General features: G+C 45.6%; 1 pseudogene; it reads right to left on the bottom strand.

Moving 5' to 3' along the window:
• Window positions 1–1,934: 1,934 nt before the first annotated feature.
• On the bottom strand, window positions 1,935–12,103 carry LOC122479651 (annotated as a pseudogene).
• Between the last annotated feature and the right edge of the window lie 4,221 nt (window positions 12,104–16,324).

Raw genomic sequence — 16,324 nt, forward strand, 5'->3', positions numbered from 1 at the left:
AAATGACGTCGGCATGCTTACCTCTCCTGACCCTGATTCTACTTCAATGCCCCCAGTTTTGAGAAGGAATTAAAGAATATTTATTTTTTCCAGTGGAGGGGCTATAACCAGAATATTGTTATTTTTAAGATCAGAGACAGTTTTTAAGACGTGGAAATTTTTGTGTCAGCTAAATCTTAATTGTTCTAGGGATACCTAATGTCAAGTTAGTGACTTTCCCAGGCATATTTCTTTTTTGTTTTTAAGTTTATTTATTTATTTTGAGAGAGAGAGAGAGAGAGTGCACACACACAAGCAGGGGAAGGGCAGAAAGAGAGGGAGAAAGAGGATCTCAAGCAGGCCCCAGGTTGTCAGTACAGAGCCTGACGCCGGGCTCGATCTCACGAACAGCAAGATCATGACCTGAGCTGAGATCAAGAGTCAGACGCTTAAACAACTGAGCCACCCAGGCACTCCTCTAGGCATATTCCTAGTGCATTGTTTAAAAAAGTGCTTTCCATTTGTTTCTTTTTGCCTCATAGCAACTCCACCGTAAAATAAATAAGACACAGAAGAGAGACAATCCAAATAATTATGCTTAGGAAATTTTATTAAAATGTGGTAGGGAAAGGAAGAGGGGAGGCCATTGCTGCTGAATTTCTGGGGAGGGCTCATTAATGGTACTTGGTGTCACCCCTCACCTCTGTCCCTGTTAACCTATAATTTTGGGTAAAAGTCACTGCATTTGGAGACCATATCTGGAATTGGAAGTCAAGGGTGAGTTGTTGTGGAAAACTCTCCCTGTTCCTCAGAGCTTCCACTGTGGATCAGAATGTGGGCCACCGAGTCCCAGCCCCAGTCTGCAGCCTCAGGCAGCCATGTAGACACTGCAGCCCCAAAGCAGGAAGAGTATTATTTGTCATAGTGACGGCCTTGATCTCAACACGGGCCGCCGTGGAGATCCATTGCCTTGGAATCTATCTGACTTTCCAGGACAGAATGCTTCCTCAGAAAAATTCCACAAAATGCTTTCTAATTACCAGGACTGTTTTGGCAGTCATTTCCTTGGAGGAAGCCTGAAGGCCTTGGGTAAAGGTGGCACCAAAGCCTACTTGGCTTCAGAGTTAACTGTAACATCAGGCAAACAGAAACTTGAGCTTTCCTTTCCTTTCCTTTCCTTTCCTTTCCTTTCCTTTCCTTTCCTCCTTTTCTTCTTTTCATAAATTTTATTCTTTTTAAAATTATTATTATTATTATTATTATTATTATTATTATTATTTATTTTAGAGAGAGAGATTTCAGGACAGAGGGACAGAGGGAGAGAGAGACAGAGAATCCCAAGCAGGTTCTGTGCTCCGTACGGAGCCTGACAATGGGCTTGAAGCCTCAGTCCTGGGATCATGACCTGAGCTGACATCAAAAGTCAGATGCTGAGCTGACTGAGCCACCCAGGCACCCCCCACTCATTTTCCTTAGATGGATTGGGGTTACAGTCACTGGTGAACCTACCTGCATGAGTAGAGTTACATTTACTGCCCTCTGGGTTATCCCAGGCACTTCTGTGGTGAATCAAGCATAGGGGAGGGGGCAAACATGCATCCAAACCTGGAGCGTGAGAGATGACCCAGACAGAGGCTGTGGATGTCACAAGCCCCCAAGGCATGGGTGCCACTGTGACCCTTCCCCTCCATCCTTTGACCTGGTGCCTCTGCCCTCCCCTAGGAGAATTATTATCCAGTGTGTGCCTCTTTCTGTCTGCTGGTAGGAACTCAGCTTCCTAGAGCTTGAAAACTAGCTTAGTCTTCCCCCATTGCTGCTTGGGAAATAGGCCTCTCCACTCTTCCCACCCTACCCCGTCCTTCATACCAAATGGAAAAGGACTGGCATCTTGGAGCATCTCTCTGAAGGATTACTAAGGCCTTCCCTGTGAAAGGTCAATTACTAGTTTCCAAATTCGAATAACTTTATGGACCACACAATAACAGGGATCCTTGAGCATCTCTAAACGTTTTTCGTGCTGGTTGACTTCCAGCAGTAAGGCCTGGTCCTTGAGGCTTCAGGAGGTTAAGTTTACCACCCAAGGTGGCTGGAATTTTCCCTGCCATAGATGAGACTCTACTTCAGAGATGAGAGACCTTCCCTAAAGGGACCAGTAAAGCCCCTGAAGCAGAAACAGGAGGAGACAAGGGAAGAGGAGGCTGGGGCTGGATCAGAGTGCTTCTGTGGGGAGGGTGAAGAGCCCTCTCCAGGACCAGCATTCCTCCGTGCTCACCTGCTGCCTCCCCCAGCCCCCATGGGAGAAGGACTGCCCTAAAACAGCAGTAGGTAGATCTGATGGAAGAGCTTTCTTCTAGTAGTTTCCAGAACCTAAAGAAAAGACCCAGCAAGACCCTCGAATGAACCTTGGAGTACACAGGATGTCAGAGAGGTGTAAGCCCTTGGTTAATGAGAAGTCCTGGCCAGTGATCCCAGGTCCTGGAAGGCACCAGTCAGGTTGTTTTGTGACAGATGGGCCCACACCATCACACTGGAGTTGGTCCCACCAGCTCTGTAGTGACCAGCCCAGATCTGCATGTTCTGGCCCCAGCGTTGGAAAGACACAAAGCCCCTGGCCCATCTTGATGTTGGAGAACACTTGGGTGACCTGAAAGCAACCACTGTTGTACCACTGCTGAATGGGATCAGCCATAGCAGAGAATGTACCCACAGCAATCTGGTTGACGTCAGTCAGAGACACAAATCTCAATCTTGCCACTATCGAGCAGTTCCAGCCATCAACCCTCCTCCTCCGGGCCCAAGACCTGCTTCTTGAGACATGAGCTGAAGGAAGACATGAAGCAGGTCTGCAAGGGGGCTCCCGGGGCACCATTGACCTGTTCATCTCCACCACGCAGCCACCCCACCATGCTGCACCATTGTTTCCGGAGGTCTCTTGGCCACAGGGGTTGCCTATAAGGTTGCATTCGATGTCTCTGCTCTTGATTGCAGAAGCGGCCCAGGAGGCAGGGGCTGGCCTGATGGACGCGGGGCAGGCCGCTGAAGGCGAGGGGCAGCAGAGCGCTGTGGTCCCGGGAAGGTCATTCGTCAGGACGTGCCAGCCCCTGTGTATCTGGCAGCTGCACCCCAGCAGTGTGCATGGAGACACCTGGCTCAGCAGCACCAGGAGCAGCTTGGGTGGCAGTTGACTCAGGTCCAGCACCTCCTCAGGTTCAGGCTCCAGTGCAGTGACCCGGAGACGGTGGCTGGAGGGGGGCAGGAGAGGGACCAGTCCCTGGAGGCCAAGGCGCCCACGGCCTTACACCACGTGCTCCCCCTCACCGGGCTTAGCAGCGACTTAACTCTCAAATTTCTGAACACGCTCATCTGCCTGTAGGTGTATCATCACTTCCAATCCACCAGCCTCGGAGGCCTCTCTTTTATGCAGTGAATCCAGCCACCTGTGCCTGACTCTTTTGTCGCCCTGCCCCTCCCGCCTCCCTTTGGACTTGGTTCATCCCTCTGTTACATGCCTACAGCCTGCATCTCACCACTGGCTGCTTCTTCCCTTTGCAATGTCTGAGTGTCTCTGATCCTGCCAAGGGACCATGCCTTGCCCCACAGCCTCGCTAGTTTCCATCCAGCCTTTCTTCTTCTTTGTCACCAGAGCAGTCCACGCGCACCATGTACGCTTACTTTTATCCTCTACCCACCCCGGTTGCTGTCTGCCCCTTCCCCCACCGTGTCACACAGGTAAACTCCTGGTCACCCACGACTTACTTCCCCAATGCCGAGTCTCCTTTGGATCCTTCCCTCCCTGGACTTCCTGTTGCATATAGGGCAGGAGAGCCCTCCCTCCAACTTCAGCTCTCCTCTCTTAGCTCCTGAGACTTCATGCTCACTCGCGTCATTTGTTTTTCTCTCCAGCGTGAATTTCTCTCCCTCCATTTCTAAATTCATGGCTGGGGCGCCTGGGTGGCTTAGTCGAGTGAGTGTCCGACTTTGGCTCAGGCGGCTCAGGTCTTGATCTCACGGTTTGTGGGTTCAAACCCCCGTGTCAGGCTCTGTGCTGACAGGTCAGAACCTGGAGCCTGCCTCAGATTCTGCATTTCCCTCTCTCTCTACCCTTCCCCCACTTGCACTCTCTCTCCCAGGAATAAATAAACATTAAAAAAAGCCCCAAACTAAAGAATTCATGGCTCCAGGGTTACCTCCTTGACGTACTTTCATTCTGTTTTCTCTTTGGGTGAGGTATTTGACCACCATCTAAATACCAGGCAGCTCAGACCTCTGTCTCCAAGGTTGTGAGCAGGGTGTTGGTTGGAAATGCCTTCAGGGCCAAGCAGGTGAAGGCAGTGATGGAGGCAGAGTGTGGCAGGCCAGAGAAGCCCTTATTCTAGCTAAAGAGAAGGGCTGCTTCCGGGCTCCACCGATGGTTGACAAGCAACAGTTCAGGACCAGTGTTGCCAGATTTCCCAATTTTCCCTAAAGAAACCAGAAATATATAATCCTATTTGGAATCTCTCAGTGATTAAATATTGGTTCGAAAATGTCCGTAGGGACCAAAGCCCTTCAGAGAACCATGTCTGGTGTAAGGGCTACCCGTTTGGGATAACAGTTTGACTCATATTCCACTGATCGGCTAATACCTTTATTCCGAAGCCTACGGGTACTTCACATTGAATGTGCGCCACACCGTCTTTTCTCCACACCCTCCTCCCTCTTCATGGGCACCTCATCTCAGTTAATGACACTTCCTTCTATCCATTCACCCAAGCTGGAATTATGGAAGAGGGTGTCCTTTTCTTCTGTAACTCCTCCTCCATTTTCAGTCTACCACCAGATTCTACCAACATAACTTCCTAAATAAATCATGAATCTGTTCTCACGTCTGCACTCCTCGCCACCATTATCATAGTTTAGGATTCTAGCATCTTCTGCCTGGACCAGTAGGCTCCTGAGTGTTTCGAGTGATGATTCATCATAGTTAATTCCCTCTGTGTATAAATTATTATTCTGAGCCAAACGTGTAATCTCGGTCCCTTGACAGTGATTGGTTTTGAAGTGGGCTTGGGATCCAAGCTGGGCCAGTGGGATGTGAGGCAAAATTTGCTGGGAAGCTTCTGGAAGTTTTCCTTGTTAAGAAAGAGACCGAAGAAGAAACTGCTCCCTTCTGTCTGTGGGCTTCTCTGTATCCATACGTCACTCTAGGAACTGCTACGGCCGTCTGGCCTAGATGAGGAAAGGCAGCCTGCAGGCAGACCCCACCACAGAGCATGGTGCCCTGGAGAGAGGATGGAACCTGGGTCCGTGGTTGCGTTTTTGAGCCACCGAATCAACCACGTCTGCGGCCTGTCATCTCAGAGTTTGCAGCTATGTTGGATAATAAGTCTCTTGATAAATTCAGGCAGTTAGACTCAGAGCTTTGTGTTTAAGGGAGCCAAAGGCATCCTGACTGGTACCCTCGTCTCCCGCCTTGAGGTCTGTGCTCCGTCACCCCACATGACACCTGACTTTCAGGGTGGTCCCTCTAGATGCTAATCTGACCACATTGCCTCCCGCTCGTGGCTCCCATCGCCCACAGGATAAAGTCCCAGGACCTTGGCAGAATATACAAAGGCTTCCATGACAGACCTCCTGCCTCCATAGCCGAATCGGCTCTGGCTCCTTAACATAAACCTTATGCTCACTTTGGTGTGATCTGCTTGCAGTTCCCTGCCTAGGCGATGCTGTTTAACTCTTTCATTCATTGGGCAGATATACACAAGTGTCACCTCTGGGCCAGGAGTAGTTCTAGGCATCCCAGCTACCGCTCCCAAGTCCCATGTTCTAGCCATCTCCTCTCCCTGGGGTACCCCCCCCACCCATCTTTATCTGACTAATGCTCTCTTTTCGTTTCCTGTTCCAGTCCAGTGTTAGCACTTGTGATAGCTTTATATACATAGTTGGCTCTTGAATAACACAAGTTTGAGCATCGGAGGTCCATGTATAAATGTGGATTTTTTTCTTGTAGATACAGAACAGTACTGTAGATGTATTTTCTCTTCCTTGTGATTTTCGTAATAACATTTTGTTTTCTTAATAACATTTCCAGCAAAATTTGTTGTAACAATACAATATATATTACATGTTAATAGGCAAAATATGTGTAAATTGACTGTTGATGTTATTGGTAAGGCTCTGGTCAACAACAGGCCATTAGTAGTTAAGTTTGGGGGGAGTCAAAAGTTATACATGGATTTTCGAATGCACAGGGTCTGTGGCCCTAACCCTTGCATTGTTCAAGGGTCAACTCTGTGTGCTTTTAACAATTGTTTATCTAATATTCTATTTTGGAAATTAAAAAGATAGAGTAAATTAAAAGAATAGTATAAGAAATGTGTATATATATATACCCAGATTGACCAAATAACATTTTGCAGATTTGTTCTTTTCCCCCCATCCCCCTTAGTACATATATACACACACATACACAGATAGGCCTGTCTTTTTCTGAGCCATTTGAAAGTAACTTTTAGATATCATGACTCCTCTTCACAAATAGTTCAGCATGTATCTCCTAAGTACAAGGACCCCTTAAAAAAATTTTTTTTAATGTTTATTTATTTTTTAAGAGACGAAGAGACAGAGTGTGAGTGGGAAAAGGGCAGAGAGAGAGAGGGAGATACAGAATCCGAAGCAGGTTCCAGGCTCTGAGCTGTCAGCACAGAGCCTGATGTGGGGCTCGAACCCACCTGCCGTGAGATCATGACCTGAGCCGAAGTCATACACTTAACCGACTGAGTCACCCAGGCGTCCCAAGGACCCTTTAAAAAAAATTATGTTTATTTATTCTTGAGAGAGAGAAAGACAGAGTGTGAGCAGGATAGGGGTAGAGAGAGAGGGAGACACAGAATCCAAAGCAAGCTCCAGGCTCTGAGCTGTCAGCACAGAGCCCAACGTGGGGCTTGAACCCACGACCACGAGATCATGATCTGAACAGAAGTTGGAGGCTTAGCCGACTGAGCCACCCAGGTGCTCCAGGACATTTTCTTACATAACCACATTATTACACTCAAGAATTTAATAATAACACAGTAAACTTATTTGATATTTGGTTCGTAGTCGTATATCTGCAGTTTTCCCAAATGTTTGTGGCTTTTTTATCCATCCAGGATCTTCTAGGCTAAGCACTCATCTCTTTCAGGAGGGCTTCCTTGAAGGCCTTCAGCTTCCCAATGCTCTGGGAATGTTTTGTGCAGATTGCCATCATGGTATTCACCACTGTGTTTATGTGTGCCTCCCCATCTTCAGAGTGAGTCCTGTGTCATGCTTATCTTCTCAGTGCCCAGCCCAGTGTGTGGCACATAGCAGATGCTCAGCGTTTGTTGGCTGAATGGGTGATTGAGTAAGTGGCAGAATTGGAGACAAAGCCCATGGCCCCATTGCTGGTTTCTTCCTTCCATATGTAACTGCTTTGTGCAGACAGTGATGTTAATAATGTAAGAACAGAGTCCCATCTGCCAAATGGCGAGAAGAGAGGTAATCCAGATAGAAAATGGTGAACAATGGAAAGAGCCAACAATTAATAACATCTAAGGCCGTGCTGATAGAGAAGCATGTCCCTGATTACTGAGAACAGCAGTGGAGAAAGACATCAGCCTTCTATCAGTTGTTGCAAAGCCCTCATCACATTTGCAGGTTTATCTTCTACAGAAACCAGGCCCCTCCCTTTTTTAATGTTTATTTATTTATTTTTGAGAGAGAGAAGGAGAGAGACAGAGCACAAGTGGGGGAGGGGCAGAGAGAGAGGGAGACACAGAATCTGAAGCAGACTCCAGGCTCTGAGCTGTCAGCACAGAGCCTGATGCGGGGCTCGAACTCATGGGCTGTGAGATCATGACTTGAGCCCAAGTCGTGTGCTTAGCTGACTAAGTCACCCAGGCACCCCAACCAAGACCCCTTCTAAGTGAAGTTTCCGCAGCATCCATGTATACCTGGAGCCATAGTCTCTCCCAGGATGGGTTTGTCAGCCAGCTAGGATGGGTCTGATCTTACCGGGGTAAAGTGTCCCTTAGCTCCGATGCAGCATCTCTTCCCACTGTTTGAACTTTATTTCTGGAATTATCTCAGAAGTTTTCTGAGTGTACAACATCTGATACCATAATTAATATTTATTTCCAGAGACACTAAATATGAACCCAAAGAACATTTCCATTCTGCTGATGACACTCCCTTAATCGAGAATGTGGAAGCAGGGTCAGGATGAGCCAGGTCACTCAGAAGGCTGCTGGCTGTTTGTGGGGAAGTGACCTCTTGCCATCTTCCTTGGAGGATTCCTTTTCCTAACTGACCACAGTGTTTTTTCCTTGCTTTCTGAAGACTGTTGGGTTCTCTACAAGAGGTCACGAGGAATTTTTAAAAATTCCTCAAAGCCATTAAAACAGGCAGGTACAATCTTCCCAGCTATGGTAGGGACCGATCTAAAGGCAGTGCAGCCCAACTCCATTCTTCTCCTGCTGGACACAACTCTAGGCACCTACGAAGGACCAGGCATTGTAGATACAAAGATAAATAAGCCGCTGCTCTCCAGGAACTCATCATCTGTTGGGGTAGCAGCCATACAAAGAGTCTCCAAGTTTATGGGGAATGCAACGAGAGAGAAATGCACAGGACACTACAGACCTCAGAGAAAGGGGCACTCATCCAACCCAGGGAGGGTGAGGCAAGGAAGAGCTGAGTAGTGAAAGTGGGCATAGGATAGAGAGGAAATGGTTAGGTCGTTTGGGGGGTTCTAGGCTAAAGGGCATGGAATGAGGCACCTATGGAGATTTCCATCATCATGATGAATGTGAGGACAAAGCGATCAAGGTCTCCATGTGCAGAGGATGCGGAGAGAGGGCCATTTTTGATAATGTAAGATGCCAGCACCAGAAGTTCAGTGGCTGTCTCTTAGCTGACTTGGGAAGACTTTGCCTGTCTGGTTCTGGGTGATCCTTTAATGTCACTCCCACTAAGGGTTAACGGTAGAAGACATCCTCCCCCCTCTACCACCACCTCAAAAAAACCAAAAAAACAAAAAAACCAAAACCAAAGTCAGTGAAGGTAATATACCACCATCTATTTAGCTGCTGAAGAATTTACCATTCAAGGAGATAGGACCCTGCCTCACCAGAGGCGTTTAACAGTCCAACACTATCACATTACCCAGATTGTATAAAGAGTATGAATGATTTCCGCTCACAGACCTCTAATGGAGGTATCTCTTTACAAAGCCCCTACTTCAGGCCAGCTGAATGCCTCAGCAGCGCCTCCGAAACCCCGCAGCCCTAATCCCTTTAGCAACAAAGGTCTGTTTCTTTGCTTAGCATGAAGTAGGCCTCAGAGGCCTGTGTGTGTCTTCGCCTGTAGACCAGAAGCCTCCTGTTTACAATTTCCCTATTCCTGTTTTTAATGTTGTTCTGAGAGCAGCCACAAAGGGCTAGTTTTGTCCAGCAGGAACAAGGGAGCTATTAGAGAGAGACAGAGGAAGGAAGGAAGGGCGATCGCAGGGAGGACTCCTCAAGGGATTAGCAGACACAGCTGTTCCCGAAGGGAGAGGAGCTCCAGGCTGTTTATAATTTCCGTCACATTTACATTTTTTAATATTTTATTTCCTCAAAAACTTTTTTTTTCTGATCAGTTTCCTATCCACCATCTAAGGGGAGCATCTTGTTGCCATATTGATAGACTTAGGGACATGTTTTGTATATGTACTGAGGATTTAGCTTTTTACTTCACTGCTCTGCAAATCTGGTGTGGTGATCTCCAGCGCTCTGTGAGGTCACAGACCTCCAGACGACCAGGTGCCCGAGGAAATTGACTGAAGGGACTGGTGTCACTTCTTGTCCCATTTGTGCAAACCTTTGGAGTTTTTTTAGGCTGTATCTGATTCATTTAGATCCCATAGAACACTGACTGCACAGTGTCCCAGACCTACTTATATATATATATTTTTAAGTTTATTTATTTATTTTGAAAGAGAGAGAGCGAGAAAGAGAGAGAGATTGAGAATCCTAAGCAGGGTCCATGCTGTCAGTGCAGAGCCAGAAGCGGGGCTCAAACTCACAAATTATGAGATCGTGACTTGAGCCAAAATCAGGAGTTGGACACTTAACCAACTGAGCCACCCAAGTGCCCCAAAAGACCCACTTTTCAAATGCACCTGATGTTTATCTTTATATCTAACCATTGTATTATAAAGTGTATTACCTACAGGTGGAGAATCTGTCATACTCCATATTGCTAAAATGTCTTATTCCACTGGCTTTAAGAAGATTGTCTATGTTTTCATCCTGGAAACAAATGTTTGTGTCACCTTCTAGTTCTTGCCATGAATATTTTTCTATCCCAACAATAGTGTGTCCCTCTTTTATTCTAAAAACATAGAATTATGTTTCTCTTTTAGTTAAAAATGTACACATATCCAGTGTTAGGTCATGCATATTTTTCTATCCAATGTCTGTCTGTCTGTCTCTTTTTTTAACTCCTTTTCCCTCCCTTCTCTTATCCTCCTCCCTGTTAAAATATTAGCAGTTTGGGGACACCTGGGTGGCTCATTTGGTTAAGCGTCCGACTTCGGCTCAGGTCATGATCTCACGGTTCATGAGTTCGAGTCCTGTGTCTGGATCTGTGCTGACAGCTCAGAGCCTGGAGCCTGCTTCAGATTCTGTGTCTCCCTCTCTCTCTCCCCCTCCCCTGATCATGCTCTATCTCTCTCTCTCTCTCTCTCAAAAATAAATAAATATTTAAAAAAATTAGCAGCTTGTATATCCACACCTAGCTCTATCTAGGTGTAGCTTGTATCTATCTATAGCAGCTTGTATATCTACACCTAGCTCTATGCTCAAATAAGGATATGGAAAAAAAATTTTTTTGTTCGGGATTGGGAGAATTACTGTTTGTTATTACAGTGGGCCTATATATTAGCTACTTCCCTACATCTTGCTTACCTCACTTAACAGTGTACAGAGGAAATTGCATTTAATATATTTTTAACCTAACATGGTCTGTGCAAGTGCACTTTGCCTAAGGAGGCTTTGGCTAAAGTTGCAGATGCCCGCGTATGTGTCAATTCCATTTTTTTTGAAACCATTTTTGTTAAGTTTGACTTTTTCCTGGGGAGCTTAAGTCAAGATACAAATGACTTTCTCAAATGTCCAGTCAGCCCGCTGCTGACCCTTTGGGCTTTTGTTGCCTTTGGGGTACATTTCCGGACTTGAGCGTCTTTTAGATCCGGCTGACGTCCTACTACTGTTACAGAAATATTCCTCATGGTAGGTCTCAAAAGTTAAGTGTATGCGATTTCCCTTAGCAGGGGCCTGGGATGTGAGCTAATCTTTAAGTAAAGGAGAGAAGGGACAGTGATTAACATTCTCCCAACTCACTCAGGGACAGCTGTTCCGAACCTTTCCTTCCTGCTCGAAGCAGTAACTAGTTTTCAAGAGGAATTAAAAAAAAAAAAAATTTTTTTTAAAGAAGAATATGGAGTTCTTCCAGGATTGCTCAACTTTTCTTTCTCTCAAGTAAAATACTTCAAACCATGTGCCAATCCAAATGTACTTTCTGTATTCGTCTTCACTGGAAATGTGGACCATAAGATAAGATGCATAGCCCCTGGTATATTGTTTTACAGAACTGGCCAGGAAAAAGCCACAATTTCAGCTGCTTTGATTTCCCCTATGCTTTTTCGAGAGGAATGCTAAGGATATTTTAGGGAACGTGAGCTTCCGCAAACCCCTGTCATCTGACTACTCCTGTTGTGCAGGCTTCTTTGGCAGGATTACAGATTTGAGGTGGTGATTACTGTTTTGGTGATTACATGCCTTTTGGGGGATCATTTTCTGATGAAAAAATTTTTTTAAAGATGTCTTCCCATTCCAAGTATAAATTTAAGGTCCCGTGAATTTTAATAAATGTTTTATTTGAAAACATAAATTACCCAATATACACATATCCTTCGGGTTAGGAGTGTTAAGATTTCATGATCCCGTGCCAAGGACATTCCCTTGTAGGAAGGACATACCTTAGGTGGAGGAAGAGCTGTCTGTAGAGCCATGATGGCAGGCGGCGATCTCTGTCTAGCCATCCAAAGAAACAGAATCAACTCCGACACGGTGGTTGCAGACATCACCGCGCAAGCATCTTACATTCACAGAGATTACGTATTTAAAATTTATTGAAGATAACGCAGAGGGCCCCTTTAAAAAATATAGGGTGTATCGGTTTGACTAACCCCATAGTTAAATTGTGTATTATAGGTGGATCACGTTGTAGGTGAAGAAACAGGAAAGATGCGCTGGTCCCTGGTAGTCTTTTACATTTGTCAGCGTACAATCTAGAAGAAGTAGTCACCAAAAAGATAAAAAGGAAACTTAGTAAAATGTTAAATTTTTTCAAGATACCTTTTTTTTTTAAAGTAAAAACTGCTTTTAGGGGGCAAATCATAAAAATGCAAGTTAACACAGAATCACGGAAAGTGAAAACAGAAGTCACCTTGCCCAAATTACACTCCCCAGTCACTACTGTTTCTCTGAGCTGGTAGAATTAAGGGAACGTGATTTGGTGCTCCTGTGGTCTAAATAAGGGCTAGCTATAAATGATGTCAACTCAATCCTTTGGAAAAGGAAAACATTAATTTTGAAACCTTTTTTTTTTTTCATGTATTTATCCAGATAGTCATTTGGAACAAAGAAGAGTATTGGGGTGGGGGGATAGGGCTGGGCTTCTGGGACCCCTGCTTTGTGAAAGCGATTCTATTTCATTTTGAATATGTATTTTAGAAAGAGAGTGCACAAGCGGGTGAAAGGGGCAGAGGGAGAGAGAGACAGTCTTAAGCAGCACGGAGCGTGATGCAAGGCTGGATCCCATGACCCTGGGATCATGACCTGAGCCAAAATCAAGAGTCAGACACTCAACTGACTGAGCCACCCAGGAGCCCTGCCTAGTAGTATTTTAGCTGAGCCTTATGGGAGCCAAGTCGCACTTATCCTCTGAATACATGATTGCAAAGGTACCTACCTTCGAATTAATACAGATTTTGAATCTGCTAAGAGTTGCCCATCCTTGGGAAATAGTTTGTCATGTTGAGAATCAAGAGAAAAAACAAGCCCTGAATGCCCTAACGTCTGTCTATATTACAAATCACCTAGAGCTCTGAGAACAGTTTTCTGTAGGAAAAACCACAGTGGCCATTCACACAAAATGTTAACTTGGAGTGGTTGACAAATGCTACTAGACCGTAGGTGTGATCCAACATATTATGTTTGTGGAGTGAGGGAATCGGAGATCTTCCTTCCTATTATCGATCATTTCCCTTTTCTCGTTCTGATAAAGCGTTCTTTCCTTGGGTTTTAGCCAGTGACATGGTGCAGAATTAGATCCACATGTGCTGCTTTTTCCATTCTGTTTATTTCCAGTTGCTTTTTCTTTCAGTCTGAAGGAAAGGGAATTGAATGTCAGTCTTGGGTTGTGTACATCAAATCTGTCGGAGAATCTTTTATATAACCAGTACTCTATCCTCAGTAACTTCGAGTGCTGAAGTTACACTAAAATATTCCTTATAATCCTCATTTTCCTTTGCCTCTAATTTTCCAATAAGGTATCCTTTTGGACTGAAACTTTCCATGCTTGGTTTCAACTCAAAGGTGAGTTTATTTTGGAAAGTTCATACTAATTTAATTCAGGGACTTGGAAGGGATGTGAGAGTAAAAATATACCTTCTACTCTACAAATAAATGTAAGACTTCGGTCATAGATAACTCCGGAGAGGCCAAGCAGCGGAACAATAAACAGGTCTCAGAAAAATCCCTGTTAAACTGATGCAGGTTGAAGTGATTAACCCACATTTCCTGAAGGCACTGAACAGATTGGAGCTCCTTGAGGCTCTGTGGTCTCTTCCGAAGGACAGTGGCCACAACAGGGCATTTCAGGACCTGGGTGGATGGAAGAGGTGAGATATTTAGTTTGGATCCAGGCAGACTACTTAGTGGTCTACAAAGTCCTAAAACATACTGATTATTGTTGAAGGCTCTTCTTAGGCAACAGGGGCTAGCTGATACATCACAAACACAAAATCACCCAAGCCCGTAACGTGATGTTTGTGGCTAGCACTCTGCGATGTTGAAATGTCATTATCTAGAGCTAGGTTTCTCCACCTCAGCACCGTGGACATTTTGGGTAGATAAATTCTTTGTTGGCGCTATAGGTTCTGACGAGTGCATTGTAGGATATGTCCAGAGCCCTGGGCTGTACCCGCCAGGTGCCAGGAGCAAGCTGCTCTCTGCCCACCCTCCCCTTTTCCTGCTCCACCCCTCTCCGCCCCAGTCATAACAGTTAAAAATTTCTCCAGACATTGTCAAATGTCCTTAGTGTAGGGAAGAGCCCCCAACTGAGAACAACTGGTACCACTTTGAGTGCAGACCCATCTGAGCAAGGTACTTGCACCAGGCTGGAATCCATGTAGTGGGAAATCTGGCATTTCAAATGAGGTCTTCCTAAAAAGTAGAGTTGGCATCACAAAGAAGTAGCCCTCCTGTTCAAAGCTGCCCTCCCTGACTTGTGCCTTTTGCCCCCCCCTCCGTTCTGTTGCTTTTGGGGACTAGGTCAATACCTTTAAAATTTTTTTCCACTTGAATTGTTGCTTCTCCACTGAAGCCTTTCCGTGAACTTTCAAGTATTTCCATCTTAGATGGCATTAGCTGCTCTAATTATTATACTTTCTAAAGAAGTAATCTCTCTGCCCAACATGGGGCTCAAACTCATGACCCCGAGATGCTCTACTGACTGAGCCAGCCAGGTGCCCTTCGGTATTATATTTTTTAATGTAAAAAAGAGCATTCACTCACACTGTCAACAAAAGCTAGTACTAACCACAGCTGATATACTGAGTATGCCCGTGCCCACTCTGCTCTAAGACCTTGTGCACCTTTTGTGTCTTTATGGATGTTACTCTCTTGCGGGTACTGTTCTTATCCTCATTTTCCAGGTAAAGAGCTAAGACACAGTGAGGTGAACTAACTGGTCCCAAATCTCATAGAAGTAGCACAAAGCGGGTTCGAGCCTGGATTCCTGAGCACCTCCCTGTCTTAACAGCTCTGCCATCCTGTCTGTCCATCCCACACATCTCTGTAAGGCCTCCTCACAATTATTACACAGTAAAGTTTTAAAATCTGCCTTTACGAATCCAACGAATACTTGTAAGTATGACAAGGGATCCATCCCGTACACTGGGTGATGCAATGACGAACATGATGTGATCCCTGCTCGCAGTGTGGTCAGCGGTCAGAAGATGTAAACAGATGTGAACATCGTAGAACAGTGCAAAGTGTGAAATGGTTACTCTCGTGAAAGTACGAGCCAAGGACTAGTGGCGTAAAGAGCCTCTAGAGATGGTTTAACCTGGAGGAGGAGGAGGGAAGTGTGCAAACTCCCTGGAGGGAGAATACTGTATGCCTCCTATGAGACTGTATTGTATGGGAGGTACCACGTTAGGTGTGAGGTAACACGCTTACAGTCCAGTGCAGGGGCCAGAATGCATCAGATGATCATACACATTTAGGTGGGAGTTGCTAAATTTCAAAGGGATATGGTACCATGGGAGTATGTGAATGAGACGGGACTAATTTTTTTGAAGAGAAGGAGGTCTGGGAAAGTTTCCCTGAGGCAACGATGCCTGACCTGAAAGCTGAAGAATGAGTGAGCATCCTTGCATTAGCCAGGTGCAAGGGGCATATGGATGCATGAGCATGTGTGTGAACATGTGTACGTGCACACTGTGGAGGTGGGGGAGATAAGGATACTTGAGGTGGAGGGACCAGCAGGTGCAAAGGTCCTGAGGTTAAAGAGAACACAAGGAGCATGAGCCACTAGAAGCCTGTGAGACTTTAAGACAGAGAGTGAGAGAGGGCAGGGGCCAGAGCCTGCAGGGCCTTGTGGGCCATGGTAAAGATTTTAGTCTTTATTGGAAGAGCAAGGGATTGGAGGGAGATGGTTGACATCATCTGATTTGAGTTTTCAGAAAATCCCTCTGGCTACGGTATAGAGAGTGGATTGAAAGGAGCCTGAGTAGATTTGGGGTCATTGTGATAGTTCAGACGATGGAGCACAGAGGCCCACAAGCACGTTTGTTCTTGTTCTTTTTTGCTGAAATGTTTTGCTCTTTTGTAAGTCAAAAAAATTTTGTTAAAAGTAAATGCAAATCTAATGGAGTCCCCCCCTTCAGCCTGGTGATTCTATGCCTGCTAGCTTTTGGTAGTTGCTGACAGTCCTTGGCGTGACTTGGCATTCCTTGACCTGTAGATGTATCGTTCGAATCTCTGACTCTGTCTTCACATAGCGTCTTCCTCCCTGT

Source organism: Prionailurus bengalensis, chromosome A1 (genome assembly GCF_016509475.1).
Source record: "Prionailurus bengalensis isolate Pbe53 chromosome A1, Fcat_Pben_1.1_paternal_pri, whole genome shotgun sequence".
Classification (NCBI taxonomy): Eukaryota; Metazoa; Chordata; class Mammalia; order Carnivora; family Felidae; genus Prionailurus; species Prionailurus bengalensis.